The sequence below is a fragment of the Prionailurus bengalensis genome, chromosome A1 (genome assembly GCF_016509475.1).
Source record: "Prionailurus bengalensis isolate Pbe53 chromosome A1, Fcat_Pben_1.1_paternal_pri, whole genome shotgun sequence".
Lineage (NCBI taxonomy): Eukaryota > Metazoa > Chordata > Mammalia > Carnivora > Felidae > Prionailurus > Prionailurus bengalensis.
This window is the reverse complement of record NC_057343.1, coordinates 4,662,343-4,678,183: the sequence shown is the minus strand read 5'-3', so window position 1 is coordinate 4,678,183 and position 15,841 is coordinate 4,662,343. Positions and strand designations below refer to the sequence as shown.

The 15,841-nt window shown below is 47.3% G+C and overlaps 1 long non-coding RNA gene across 1 annotated transcript; it reads right to left on the bottom strand.

The window, feature by feature from the left end:
• Positions 1-13,942: 13,942 nt before the first annotated feature.
• Positions 13,943-15,138, bottom strand: LOC122496277. The gene is made up of 2 exons (XR_006300756.1): positions 14,719-15,138; positions 13,943-14,412 (listed from the first exon to the last, which is right to left on the bottom strand). It is a non-coding gene; the product is annotated as an uncharacterized LOC122496277 (long non-coding RNA).
• Positions 15,139-15,841: the final 703 nt, after the last annotated feature.

Sequence of the window (15,841 nt, the reverse complement as noted above, 5' to 3'; positions counted from 1 at the left end):
TCATGTAGCTTACTAGCAATTAGCCTGTCCTTCCTTGTCCTAAATTACAGTTTTACAACCTAGCTGGTCCCAGGCCCAGGAATCTGCATTTTTAAAGCTCCCTATTGATATGGACATACAGCCTTGTTTGTTGGAAACAGGATTCCTTGGAGTGAGAGGAGCAAAAAATATATTCAAGGAGGATTTTAGCATCAAAATGTCCTACCTTATAAGAAAGTGCTTACTTTCCACTAAAAATATGAAGTAAAGGTCAGCCTTTAGTGTGTCTTATTTCTGGAATGATTAATTTTATGCTTACCTTTCCAATACAATGACATTTTTACTACACATGGATCTTTAAACCCGGTAAGAAAACAAGTGATCTAAAAACCTTTTTATTTTTTCTGCCATTCAAAATTAAATTATGTTCTTTATTTAGGATGATAAATAAATGATTACAGTAAAGTTTCAGGAGACCAACGATCTAATGTGACCACAGCAGACGCTGGGCTAACTCAACACCAGGGGAGCAACCCTCCTGTGTGTCACCCTGAGGCTCCTGGCCATCAATCTACTGAGACCCTCTAATGACCATTTATGTTACTTTAAAAGGTGACTTCTGCAAGGCGGGCCTTACATCCAAAGTCCTGGTGGTATCCACTGAAAAGAGAGACCGTCTGAACTTTGGTGGCAATGTCCACTTTGCACAGCCCACGCTAAAATATTGAGGGTCAGAAGAACATCCAGTGATCAAAGAATTCAGTGGGAAATCTGTCCTGCGTGGGAGGGAGGGAGCAAGAATCCAGCCTGACTTTAATCCATAAATTCCCACGGTCTATCCTTTTAAAGTTAACTTTTGTGTTTCAGGATTTAAAGTTAAAATACACACACACACACACACACACACAGACACACAAATTGGGGCCTGTCTGGAGAGATGTTAAGGCTGTCAGAAGAGCCCAAGGTTGTTTGCAGCCCTCAGAGCTAGCACTAAAGACCAGACACTCGCTGGAGGCCTAATTAGAAACTTTAATTAGAAAGTGTTGGTTTGTTCTGCTAAACAGTCACCTGTCTGATTCCCCTGATGGTACCTGCTGACGCTGACGTTGGATGAGATGGATGGTGCTCTGTGTCTGGGGCAGAAGGAAGAGCCAGTAGCTTCTGATCCCTGCAAGGATTTCTGGCTATTTCTGCCTATATACTCAGTGTGCCCAATTTATGTATCATTTATCATTCAGGACTTACGGCAAATTTTTGTCAGGCATGCTTCCTCTTAAGAATTGAGCCAGTCGCACCCAGCTCCTGTCTGGGGAGTGATACCGATCATTCCCCCATCCTGGGGACCAAAGCCCATCAATGGCTCTGGGACCAAAGTGGTGGATTAAAAATCCCGTGAATCTGGCCAAAAGGTCAGGACCCAAGAGGGCCCTAGATTCCTAGCCCTGTGCTGCTTCCTGATGATCTGTTGTCTTTTCCCGAACCAGAAAATCACCTCCCGCTCCCCAGCATTTGGGGAAAGTTCAAAGAGGTGGGTGAGGTGGCCTGGAGGCTGCCCCACCCCACCCTTTCCTTCAGGATGTTTTCTTTCTGCCCAGTGCTGGCAGTGAACCCTCAGGCTGACCTCATCCCCAGTTTTAGGGCCTGTCATTGCTGGAGGCATGTTTGCACCGAGCTCTATGTGTGCCCAGCGGCTTGTGTGAGCGAATCGTGCCAGGGAAATAAGTGCCCATAAGTGCCCAGGAGTCCACACCGGAGAGCCACCGGCTGATGCAATAGAGAGTGGCTTTGCACAAAGAGGCTAATGGTTCTGGTGACTAAGTGAACAGAGCCCAGACCTTCGCGGTCAGAAGGAAAAATCCTGCCAGTACTCAGTATGAGCCAATATGGACACCGACCTATAACTGGATTGAAAAGGAGACTGCTTAGCAAACATGAGTCGAGCCACTGTCCCAGGGTCCAGCCGGGAGGAGAGAAAGCATGAACAGAGAAGAGAGAAAATGAGAAAAGGTCAGAAATAAGGCAAAAGCAAAGCTGAGAATTCTAGAAGCACATGGAAGGAAGAGTAACTTTTCTGATTTATTGGCTACATTTCAACTCATCTTTGAGTGTCATGAGAGCAAGGTGTTTCTCAGACAAGACGAGACGCTTAAAGGTGGCCAGCTTTGTAGGATTAATCGTCCCAAATCCTCATTCCCTAAGCAGATAAGTAGATAGTTCTTTGTGCTGATAGCACGCTGAAGGTTTAACTGTTTTTCAGGATAAAACCGACCACATGTGAGGAAGTGACCACTTATCGCGTAACTGAGGGGACAGAAACCAACAGAATCTGTAAACACAGTTGACCTGGACATAAATAAAGGTCTGTTCAAATGTTGACGGCTTTTAAAATTCTTTACTTTTTTCTCTATAGGCTTTACTTATGTAATTAAGGAGCTGGGACTCTCAGCAGGTGAACTTGCTGGAAAGAAAGCTGTGGGGAGCTCTGCAGCAATCCTGCTTCATCCTGATTCACCTGTTTATCTTCATAGACGTCCCTGTATGCTCACAAAGAAATCCTAAAGGACAACGATTTTTTTTTTTTCTTAGAAAGAGAGCGAGCCAATGCGTGTGTGAGTGAGGGAGGGGCAGAGGGAGAGAGGGAGACTCTTAAGCAGGCTTCATGCCCCGTGGAGAGCCTGATGAGGGGCTCAATCCCATGACCCTGGGATCATGACCTGAGCTGAAATCAAAAGTCAGATGCTTAATCGACTGACCCGCCCGGGTTCCCCCAAGGACAAAGATTTTTCAGTGAGCAAATTCAAAAGATCTTCCTATACACTTGGAAGTAATCCAGGAAAGGAACTGCACTTGAACATACTGCATTTGGAAAGGAACGCTTGGAACAAAGGCTGCGTTAGTAACGTCCACTTAGTGGCCGCTTTGAAAAAAACCAACGTTTGCTTGAGCTTTTAAGTTTTCCTGCATTTGTTTACAGCAAAAAAGAGGAGCATTCATACCATGCTCTGGGCAAACCTTGCCCGTGTCCCATCAAATAGTCTTCGTGCTTGTTCCTTCGTGCACACACCAGTGTCCCTCCTCTCTGGGCCCCATGAGGCATGGACTCAATCCACAGAACCATCCCAACTTACCCGACCAGGACACTGGACTGTCTCCCCACCCAGGCAGAAAGCACTTGGAAGCCATGGGGTCTTGTCTCATCCACCTCGGCATCCCCGTCTCCCAGAAAGACCCCAAGATCAAGGCATGTCCGACAAAGGCCTTTTGTGCTACTTCCGGGTACCCAGGAGGTAAAGTCTGGAGGCGCAAAGGTTGGGCTTTTTTTTTTTTTTTTAATTTTTTTTTTTTCAATGTTTATTTATTTTTGGGACAGAGAGAGACAGAGCATGAACGGGGGAGGGGCAGAGAGAGAGGGAGGCACAGAATCGGAAACAGGCTCCAGGCTCTGAGCCATCAGCCCAGAGCCTGACGCGGGGCTCGAACTCACGGACCGCGAGATCGTGACCTGGCTGAAGTTGGACGCTTAACCGACTGCGCCACCCAGGCGCCCCGAGGTTGGGCTTTTTACAGACCGTACCAATTGTTCGTGAGAACGTGTATTTTGGTTTACGGAGGACCATCTACTTGAAACGGGAACTGTAACAAAATCCAGGGTGGATACAGCTTTCTCGGAGTCGTATTAATTACTTTCGTGGAGTGTCGGCCCTCTAACACTTCCTTGAAATAGTTTTGCTGAGAAACGGGCAACAGTCGGAGAACCTGGCTCTCCCGGGATATCGTGACACTTTTGGGGGTGGGGAACCGGGGTGAGAGAGGACAAGGAGATGAGGAGGCCGGTCGACGACGCGGCCACCCACAATAAGCGAAGGTGGAGGACGGAGGAAAGCCGTCGCAGCAAACGCGGCCGACCATCCCCTGTTCACGACAGCTCAGGTTTGCGGCTGGGTGCCAACGTGCCCAGCCTAGTACCTCCAGCCTCCCAGACGCCCTCGCGGTTAGGCTTGACCAGCTGACACGCTTCAGCCAATGAGGTGCGAGAGGGGTCACTGGGCGGGGCTTCCAGGAACGCTTCGGAAAGGAGAGGTAACTGACAGCCGCCATGTTGGCTTTCGCCGCCTGCCCTCCTCCGTGGAACACGGAGCTAGTCCCTCGGCGGTGGCAGTCATTTTGCCACCGCAAGGAGGAAGACAACGTGCGAAGTGTGACTGAGCAGAAACACAGAAAGAGCCTGGAACCCGCGGACGGCATGGAGCTGCCATGTCGGCCCTGGATGTAACGGGAGAGGAATGGGCCGCTGTTGGGCTCAGCCACCGTACGCAGGCTTCGGGTCCGCAGGGCTGGCCGAATGCAGTCCTGACGTGCGCGGGGCTGGACAGAAAGGACCCAGAGCCCGAGTCCCAGCCCTGCTTCCGGACCTTTCTGTGAGTGTGCGACCTCGGTCCGTCGTGTACCCGAATGCGGAACTGGGGGGGGGGGGGGGGGGAGAAATCGCCGTCCTGACACCCCCACGGGCCGTTTTAAAGTCCAAAAGTCAGTTGAACACATTTCAGAAGCATCGTGTTATGTATGAAGTATTATTAATCCCTTTCCTACTAAGGCACGAAAAGGGGTTAATGTGACGGGAACAGGCTTAGGGGGAAACATTAGGAAGATGCGGTACTTGGAATTCGAAGTCTAGGAAAGGCGCCTTCAAGGGATTCCCATAAAGGGAAACTTCTTAGAAGTCAGGGCCAGATTCTTGCATTTTCATTCCCTCTGTGGTGACGGTGTGCCAGCCTCACAGAGTAGGCCCTGATAATTCTGTTTCTTCTGAAAGCGAGGCGGAAGTCGGTACTTGCCACTGTCGAAAGCAGGGCAAACGTAGGACGCGCCCGAGGGAACTGAAGCTGCGGGGCAGGAAGTTCCGGGAAGGGAAGGGAAGGGAAGGCTGGGAGGCGGGAGGCAGCGGAAGAAGTTGCTAAAAGCCTCCTCCCCTCGCGGGCTGAGGGGTGCGGACTGACGACCGAACCCCCCGCAGGTTCTTGAGCAGGAAGAGGGACGTAAAGGAAACGATGTCCTAGCACTGCGATCTGGCAAAGGGTAACTGGTTCCTAGAGACAGCAGAGAAGGGGGGAGAAGACGGAAGGTAAACAGTGGAGTTAGCATTTGCATGTGGATTCAGAGCTTGCAAAACTGTTAGATGAACGGGAAACTAGTACACGGAAAAAAAAAAAAGCTTATGGTTGGACATATGGTAGCTTGGTTTTGATGCTGAGAGCTAGAGAAAAATCACGGATGGACCCACATCGTGCTCTGTGTTCTTCTGGCCCTATTCTTTTTTTTTTTTTTTTTTTAAATGTTTGTTCATTTTTGAGAGAGAGAAAGACAGCATGAGTGGGGGGCGGAAAGAGAGGGAGACACAGAATGGGAAGCAGGCTCCAGGCTCCGAGCTGTCAGCGCAGAGCCCGACGCGGGGCTTGAACTCACGAACCCTGAGATCATGACCTGAGCTAAAGTGGGACGCTCAACTGACTGAGCCCCCCAGGCGCCCCTCTTCTGGCCCTATTCTTGGGCCTCAGTTCTAGGAGCAGGTCTCTGTCTTCATCTCAAGGTGTAGGATTTCCACTAGACCCCAGTTTTCTCAAACAATCCCTGTGCCTGGGTCTCTCGTTTGCTAATTCGTCAAACGCTGGAGTCAGAAACCTTGCCTCTGATCCCCAGTCCGGTGGTAGGTGCCCCGCTAGCCCGGCCAACTTCCCTGAGGTTCACTGCCTGGCTGCCCGTCTGAATCTGAGAATGCTTTCAGCTCCAGAGGCCCCATCGCAGGGTCTGTGTGTGTTGTCCATCTGCCCAAGCACTGTTAGGGTGACTATTTCACCCTCAGTGTGAGGAGCAGATATTTAGAAGCTCCAAGGAGGTTGGAAGGGAATCTAAAACGCAGAGAGGGCTCTGGTCCCAGTTCTCATTTGTATGGCTGTCTTAGGGCAGAGATGGTAGGTGATGGCTTCCCTCTTGCCAATCTAGGTTCCCATGGCTTGTAAATGGAGGTGGGGGTGGGGGATCCAGAAGTTGCTACCTCACGGTGTGTAGATAAGCAAAGAAAGCTGGTGGGCCCATGAAAGACTTGGTGTTTGACAAGAAGACACAGCACACATGGGTGTTACCGCTGAGGGGAGGGGGGGAAGCCAGCATCCTTGATGGACTCCCGCACATCCCAGTGGATGGGTGGTCCAGCAGCAGGTGTAGCCAAGAGACACGGGTGCCCAGAGACCAAGGGGATGAGACTGTGAGGCCTGTGTGGACCAGGTGGTAACACAGAGGTCAGCCACTCTCCCCTCCTGCCCCCCGAAACCTGCCCTGTGCCCAGATGGTGCACAGGGAATGGGAAAGAGAAACTTGAAACACTGAGGATTCACCCCAGAGAGACCGAATCAATGTGGTAGAGCCAATTGCAGCCACAATAACTGTGCTACACTTTTTTTTCCCCTCAGTGGAGATTGTGCTCTCAGGACATTTGAGATCAATTTTAGGAAACAAAGTTACATTTCTGTATGTCTGCAACATTGTATGTAAACTTCAACACCAGCACCCACAGCTTCAGAAGGGCTCATTTCAGTGGGCACCGGGAAGACTGACAGAGTCAGAAATGGAACCTCCTACTGAGGGGGGCAGGTGCTAGATACACCTGATGGTCAGGGAAGAAAAGCAGGGGCTAAGCCAGGGATAAGCAACAGGTGGTGGGTGGACCAAAAGGTGTCCTAGGGTTCCCTAACAGGTGGGCAGGTGGAGAGGCTGAGCAGAGAGCTCCGGAGACTGTAGCAGATGGTGGGGACTGGGGCACTGGCCCCACCCACAGAACCGGGGCCGAGGGCAGGCAGTAGTTCAGGGCCACACAAAGGAAGATGGCAAACGAAGGCAGAGTTTTGGCCCGAAGGGGCAAGGGAACAGGACAAGTTATCAAGCCAGGGACATAAGCACTGGAACTACATCTGGTGCGGATGTAGCTTCCAGAAGAGGATGCAACCCAGTGTTGGACCAGACAGACAGCACATCGCCTGGGAGTTTCACTAGAACTTCTTAGTTTTCCTGGTCCGGGAGACATCTGGCTCCAGATCCTGGTGTAAGGCTGACTGCACAGACTTTCCAGGGCCATGTGGGATTTGTGGTTGCTGGCAGAAAGTCGAGAGTGGGTAGGGACAGGTATCAAATGGTCCAAAGTGAAGACAGAGGTAGAGTGGTGCCTGGGTGAGACCCTGCCTGGCAAACTAAGCGAAGGGAACTTCGGAAGCCGTGTGATTGGTTGTGGCTTCAGGCCCGCTGAATTCCCCCCACACACCTTAGGATGTCTGGGCCTTTTTCCAAGGAGTGAGCAGGTAGACAGTACCTGCTGGAGTTGTTATGTTGGTCTCAGGGGCCTGTCCAAGTCGTGAATACCCAAGTGCCAGCTGTCTTCCCAGTGAGTAGTCTTGCCCTGGGATCCCGAGGGATCTGGTGTGCAGCTCAGGGACAGATAAGCCCTGGGACTAACTTCTGCCTGTGGTTTATCAAAGGGGTGGGTGGGGAAACACCTGCTAATTGGAGGTTGAACCAATTGCCAGAGTGGCGGTTTAGGCAGGCGTAGATGTGCAAAGGGATCCCCTTGGGAAGTGCTTCCAGGAGAGAGGAGACAAGACAGTTGCTAGGGGGAGAAGAGCAGGGAACACCAGTGGAGACCCTGGATGTGTCACTGTGGTAGACCGAGGTTCTTACTGGTTTAAGGACCACTGACCTCTAGAAGAAGATGATGAAACACTAAAGACCTTTTCCCAGAAAAGCAAGCACACGTGCTCATATGCATGAATTTCAGTGGGGTCGGGAACATTCTTTGAAGGATCTTCCCTCCCCAAGAGACATTGTTCTTCAGCAAGACAGCTACTGAGTCCAAACTTTTCAGCCATTGCAGATAGAATAAGAAGGGGCAGCAAAGTAGCTCAAAATTTCACCCGAGATTCATGAGAGGTTAGATGTGACATTATATTTAGAGCTGAAAGCGACCTTTGCCATCTGTGGGAAACTTGGGTCTTTGATCTGGAGAAGTAAACCCTGGACGTGGCCTTGGGCGTCTGAAGCTGTGGGTCATAGTCTTGGCCCTGGTACTTGTTCAACTAAGACCTGAGCTGGTCACTCCACCTCTCTGGGTCTCAACTTTCTCATCCACGAGAGGGGGCTGCTCTCTGACATATGGGGTCCTGGTAAGGTTTCACTGAGATGATACAGACGACAGCGAACTCTTGGCAAAAGATGATGTTCTGTGGGAAATGTAAATTATGTCACCAAGTCACCTGCCAGCTTGTGGCCCACAAGGACAAGACTTGGCCCTTCTGAGCCCAGTAGTGTTGCCCTCAGACCTCCCTTGTTTCTCCGAGAGCCTGGAGGAAAAACCTGCAGTTTCCTAATTGAAACTCACCGGTCCTAGCCATTTGTAGCACCAGCCTTGCCTCCTGGGCCTATAAAATACAAAGCCTCGGTTCACTGGGTTTATGAGCCTCAGGATTGCTTCACTCATTGTTCTGGATTGAATTGTGTCCTCTAAAGCCTCCAGTACCTCAAAATGTGACCTTATTTGGAAATAGGGTCCTTGCAGATATAGTTAGTTTAGATGAGGTCAGTAGGGTGGGCCTAGGTCCAGTATGACTGGTGTCCTTATAGAAAGGGAAAATCCGGACAAAGAGACACATATAGAGGGAAGATGATGCACACAGACACAAGGAGAAGATGGCCATCTGTGAGCCGAGGACAGAGGCCGGGCACAGATGCTCCACTCCTGGCCCACAGAAGGGGCCCTGCCAACACCCTGATCTTAGACTTCTGGCCTCCAGACGGTGAGAGAACAAAATTCTGCTCAAAATTTTAGCCACTCCATTTGTGGTGCTTTGTTACGGCAGCCTTAGCAAACTACTACCAAAAAAAAAAAACACCCCCAAAAATAACAAAAAAAAACAACCCCAAAATGAAAACCAAAACCAGCTCCTTTCCTTTCTCTCCTTTCTTTCCCTCAGATTTGCAACAATTGGCCAGGAAGCAGCACATCAAACTTAGACAAATATGTATTTTTACTGGAGGTTGAAATTCTGTGTGTCCTATGAAATCGTATTTGTCCAAGGTTAAAATCATCTCCTAAGTTAGGAGTTAGTTCCTTTTACAAAAGACCATCACTCAAGATGCTTCACTTCCCACCTTCCCAGTAAAGTTAGAACTCATTTTCCCCACCCGGGAGATTTTTGCTTGATCCTGAGAATTACTGCAGGATAAAGGGGAACATAATGAAATGCTAATGGTATTTACTGAGGGTAAACACGGGCAAGCTTAGGAGCCTCTGGCATGATTCATTTGCCTGACGGAGACAAGCCTCTTTCTCTCACAAAAGTTTGCAAACCTAGCACAATCTGAAAGACAGTGGGGACAGGGATACTTCTTTTTAGATCAATCTTTTGATCTCCGGAAAACAATGTGTTCACTTTCCTGAGCCAAATTAAGAAGTTCTTGGTTGCCTTTAAACAGCAGTGGGCCTCAGAAGCTGTTCAGGGAGCGTTAAGCTCAGCTGGGCCCGTGTGTGGGAGAGAAGTTTTCCTAAGCAGATTATTAACAGGAAATTATTTGTCTGAGGTTCCAAATGGTCTTTCACCGCCAGGCCACAAAAATTCCTTATTTTTAAATGATCGTCATGGGCAGAAATAACTAGAATATTCAGAAAATTCACTAGATAAATTCTAATTCTAGACCTCCCAAAGCGAAATTGACGGGCTCGGCTTTGGGGACCACAGTGTCCCCCAGTGTTGTTGACCTCTGGGCCCACTGGGCTTAGACAGTAGCCTCCAGCGCAAGGCTGGCACCCGGTAGGTCCAGAAACGCTGGATGGATTTAGGTGCCATGTGAGCTGATGGAAATCGGATGAAGTACGTTCCGTTACCTTTGAGAGATACAGTCACGCAGCACAGATGTAAGATGGAACACCTTGGCATTGGCGTGTGAACCTGGCAAAGTTATGTAGCCTCCGTGGGCTTCAGTTTCCTCAGAGTAACTTAGCTTCTAAGTCTCTTTGAACCTTGAAAAGGTCATGGCAAAGGCTTCCCTCATGTCACGGTGGAGCACAGGACCACTACAGACTGAAATGACAAGACATGGGTTCTAGTCCCGGCTTTGCCACCAGTGAGGGAGCCCAGGGGCCCCCTTCAATCTGCAAAATGTTTTGGTGCCTCAGTTTCCTCCTCAGTAAAGTGGGGAGGACTTCTGTGAGAAATTACACCTGCAACAGAGGAAATATCTTTTACTCTGAAGGCTTGTAGAATGGGATCTGTATTACCAGTTTTAAGACTCGAGTGGGATTTTGGAATAAGGCCTCCTTAAATTCAGCTTAAGTAATTTTTTTTTTTTCGGAATGTTTATTTTTGAGAGAGAGAGACAGAGACAGAGCATGAGCAGGGGAGGGGCAGAGAGAGAGGGAGACACAGAATCCGAAGCAGGCTCCAGGCCCCGAGCTGTCAGCACAGAGCCGGACGCGGGGCTCGAACCCACGAACCATGAGATCATGACCTGAGCCGAAGTCGGATGCTCAACTGACTGAGCCACACAGGCGCCCCAAAATTCAGCTTAAGTGTTATCAGGAAGGGATAGTAAGTGAGAATAATATTCTCAAGAGGCCATATTACGCACTACCAAGAAGTGCCTGTACTCTCAGACTTTCATTTGAGCATCTTATGTGCCTCATCACAGAGTGGGTCGTTAGACCCAGAAGGGGCTTGGAGGCAGGCAGCTGAACTATTCTATTTTATGAAGTCTGACACTTGGTGATGTGTCCAACCACCTCTTGTTACTGTGTGTTCTTGAAATTTTACTCTCTTCCTTTTGGACGTGATCATCAGATGCCCAGAGGTGCTAGTGACAGTATCCCTGAAACAAACTGTTTCTCGGGAGGGTTGTACAATTCTACACTTCCTCTAAGACGGTTGTAGCTTGTTAATTTCCCCACAACTGGACCGGCATTGACTATTGACATTAGGCTGAATTTTGCTACTTGAATAAAAGAGCTACCACACTGGTCTTTTAATGGGCATTTGCTTCAATACATTGAATATATTTTTTTCAATGGTTGCTTACCAGTTGTTTGTTTTGGTCCTAAAATATCTTTTTATATTCTCTATCTATTGGGGTGTTAATGGCTTTCAGCATCTTATTTAATAACATGCTTGGATTACTTTCCTAGGGGTGTCATAATAAATTGCCATGAACTGGGTGCCTGAACGCAACACCAATTTATTCTCTCCCAGTTCCAGAGGCTGCAAGGCTGAATTAAGGTATCGGCAGAGCCACGCTGTGTGTGAGGGCCCTGGTGGACTTTCCTAACCTGCCTCTTCCAGCTTCTGCTTGTTGCTAGCAATCTTTGCTGCCCCTTGACTTGTAGACACATCGCTCCCACCCCTGCTTCCATCTTGACACAGCCTTCTCCCTGGTGTCTGTGTACAAATCCCTGTCTTCTTAGAAGGACACCGGCCATGTTAGGACCCACCCTAATCCAGTATGACCTCATCTTAATTTTACTACATTTGTAAGGACCCTATTTTCTTTCCCATTTTTTTTAAAATTTAAATTCAAGTTAATTAACATACAGTGTAGTCTTGGCTTCAGCAGGAGAACCCAGTGACTCATCTCTTACATATGACACCCAGTGCTCATGCCAAAAAGTGCCCTCCTCCATGCCTGTCATCCATTCAGCCCCTCCCCCCACCCCCCACCCCTCCAGCAACCCTGTTTGTTCTTATTTAAGAGTCTCTTGTGGTTTGCCTCCTTCTCTGTTTTCATCCTCTTTTTCCTTCCCTTCCCCTGTGTTCATCTGTTGAGATTCTCAAATTCCACACATGAGTGAAATCGCGTGTTATTTGTCTTTCTGTGACTGACTTATTTCACTCAGCATAATAGTGTAAGGACCCTATTTTTAAATAAGGTCTAAGGCATTATTAGGACTTAAACCTATTTTCTTTCGAGGGGTGGTACCTTTCAGCTCACAATAATACTGGAAAAGAAAATATGGGCGGAAGGCTCTTCTGATGGGGAAAGAGCAGAAAACTGGCAGGTGAGTGACAGAATCTGAGGACAATCTGTGTAGGTTTATTACCATCTGTTACATCAAGGTAACGGAGAAAGTTGTGTGTTTGAAATTTTAAACTATTTGAATTTGAAAAACATATAAAGTAGGTCTCAAGATTTCAGTGCTTACTAACCACTGGAATTATAAACATCAACTCTGCCAGTCTAGTAAAGTAGAAAGCACATAGCTACATAGAGTCAAGCACTTGGGTGGCTTCCTGGTTCTGGGCTGCTTAGCTATGTGACTTGGAATCATTTGCTGAATTGACATCATCTATTCTTGTTCCGAAGTCGGTAACATCGAGCCTGATAAAGGGCTCGAACTTAGAAACTGTGAGATCGTAACCTGAGATGAAGTCAGACACTTAACCGACCGAGCCACCCGGGTGCCCCTAGGGCTTTTAATTCTAATCTGAGACTAATAACCTATGATTGCAAAGGCCATAATAAGCCAAGTCCATTTGCTTCTGTTTTCACGTCTATGTTTGTAGGGGTAAATGGCTCTCCAGCTTTATGGTTACTAAACACAAGCCTGATAGTTTAGGTTAAAGTTAGTTCATATTTAAAGCATTGTTATCCTTGAATACTGTGTTGGATTTGGGGAAGGTCTAGAACTCTGTCAGATGCTGAGATGCTCAGATAATCAATCCACACTTTGTTCTTTCCACAGGAAGAGAGGATATTTTCCAAATATAAAGGACTCATTGATGTTGGAAGTGAAACTAGTGATTCAACTATAGAATTTTCATCTTCAAAGCGCTTTCTAAATAAGAGAGTTGGTGGGACCTGGGGTGAGAGATTCCGGAACCCAATACAAATAGGGTCAGATGTAGAAAGATCCAGAGTCAGCCTCTCTCTGCTGAGGTCAGATGTGCTTGTTGAAAAGTTTGGTTTTATATGTATTTCTGTTTGTGTGTAGGTCCTTGTGAAACAACTATCTGCGGTTTATTAAACATTCAGGACTAAAATTAAGCTAGGTATTGTTTGTGGATCTCTGCAGTTCACTGAAGTGAAAAAGCCAAAAATGATGATATAATGAGCAGTGGGCCCACAAAATCCGGGCTAATTTTCTAAGTTTTTTACTGATAAGCTATTAAAGAGTTAATATAACATAATGAAGGTAGCCTCTGTTAGAACATGAATACTTCAGAGGTGCCTGGCCAGCTCAGTCGGTAGAGCCTGTGACTCTCCGATCTTGGGGTTGTGAGTTTGAGCCCCATGTTGGGTATAGAGATTGCTTAAAAAAAAAAAAAAAAATGAATACTTCATGAGGAAATGGTTTGAGTTCTTTTTATTTTTGCAGCCTTAGTGCCTTGTATACAGGTGGTATTTAATGGATGTTCGTTAAGCAGGTTACAAATAGGGCAACCTATAAAAGTTTTAGTTTTATCTCACCAACTGTGGAGCCTCAGTTGGAGAAGAAAAAAGTGAACACCGTCGATTTTTTTTTTTTTTTTTTCTAATTCCTGTGTCGCTTCAGGGACAATAATGTGTTCTGTCAGACCCAACTAACCACCACTTTGGGGAAGTCTGGTATTTTCCTTGTCTTCAAAACTGCCCTCTAACTTGCACTGGCACATGGGGTGTTAGGTCTTCATGTAGCTATTTACCCACGTGGCTCAAGCATCTCAGATGAACTTGGTAGAAACAACCCCTTAAAAACACTGTTTGCAAGAGTGAGCTAACTATGACTTAGAAATTCTACTCTGGATGTTCCAGCTTGTGTGTGATTATAAAAGGTAGACCAGGCAGTGTTTCCCAATCCCCCCCTTTTTTTTTTGCTTTTTACCAAAAAAAATCCAGCAAGTTTTTTCCAGTTATGATTCACAGTCCTGGTCTTAGAGCAATTTTGACAGTGTTAATCATTTGTAGGGGATGCTTTTTTTAACCTTTATGTTAAACTAATTTTACACTGACAAAGACGTGGTAAAAATAGTACAGAGTTCCTGTGTATCCTTCAACAGCTTCCCTAATGTTAACGTCTAACACAGCCACAGCACGATGACCCAAACCGGGATACTGACATTGATTCAACACTGTTTTTACTAACCTGCAGACTTTATTCAGAATTTACCATTTTTCCCACTCATGTCCTCTTTCTGGTCGAGGATCCAATCCAACACCCCGCATTACATTCAGTTGTCAAACTAAAGTGTTTGCTCCAAACCGTTCCCCTTCTTCAGTCTTTCTGTGTCTTTCATGACCTTGACACTTTCAAAGGGCACCAGCCAGTTATCCCCTCAATTTGGATTTCTCTGATGTTTCCTCATGTTAGGCGGAGGGTATGCATTTTGGGCAGAAATGCCACAGAAGGTACTGCGCCCTTCTCAGTATCTGTAAAAAAAATTTCACATTCACGTTTTGTGTGAGTGTGGGAATTTGCTCCTTAAAAGATAATTACTCCCTAAATGTATATTTATACATGTATACGTATGTGTGTGTGTGTGTGTGTGTGTGTGTGTGTGTGTATTTCCCCCCCCCCCCCCCCCCCCCCTGTATTTCTTAGGGATTTGGCATATATATCCCTTAAGGACTTAGTTTGGAATCATGATCTATGGAAAGATCCCCTTTGAAGACCGTGCGTTTTCCTGCCTCTGGGGACATTGGGGAGAAGATGGAGCAGACATGCTTTCTCTTTACCCTGTTAGTAGATTCATCGTCAACCAGGGGCCTTTTGCTGCTGAGACAGCTGGCAGTCCGTTCCCAGGCTTCGACTGATTACAAACTGCTTCTTAGGTTGGGCTCATCCAGAAGCCGCTGAGATCACGATTTGAGTCTAGGTCACTTACCTGGTGGCAGGGCAGCAAGAGAGGGAAGAAGACTGGGGCGTTTAATCTGCAGCCCCTAGCTGTCATCGCATGAGGGCTGCTCCCAGGGCACTTTTTTTCTGGTATTCTGGCCCATGCCAAACCCGAGAACACCTCCAGGTAGAGAGTCACTGGGACCTGCAGTAGAATGTCTAGAAAGTCCTTCATGTTTTAGGCAGTTGCAAGTGTCTAAAGATCTGGGAGGGATACTACGGTGCCCTTTCTGCCTTCCCCTTCTTGCTTGCTCTTTTTCCTCTCCACATGTTCTCTAGTATTTAAAAAGCAAAATAAGACAAAAAAACAAATACGTGGTAGATGGAATGAGGAGAGGAGGGGAGGGCATCAGAACGGAAGTGTTGTGTAGGTAACAATCCTCAGCACCCGGCAGTGCTATCATTAATATGGTGCTGGGTTCTATTTTTAAAAGACGAATGACCCAAGGCAGGAAAAAAAAACAAAACCAAAACGTGTTTTCTAAACTTAAAAAGCTGTTGTTTTCCAAGTTGTGGTCTTTCTTCCCAGGCTTTCAAACAGTGAGGCCAATTATAAAGAGAGATGTGTTGCCTGAGTGTGGGGATGTCCCAGTGGCACCCCCACTTTGCTCAAAACACCCCACCAGATGAAAGCATAGAACACCCAACACGGGGGGGTTACTCTTTTCAGAAATGTTCTGGCAACTCGATGCCACATCTCGCAGTGGGACAGTCCCAGAAGTTCTGAAATGGCCCCCAAAAGTGGAGGAAGGGCTTAAAATGGGGGTCGGAAACATGGAGCTTCAATGCTTTGCTCTCTGGCCAGATGTCTTGAAGTAAGTTGTTTATCTGATTTCCTCACCCGTAAGATGGGAATAATCATACCTATTTCTTTTTTTTTTTTTTTTAACGTTTATTAATTTATTGAGGCGGGGAGGGGCAGAGAGAGACGGAGAGAGAACCCAAGCAGGCTCTGCACAGAGC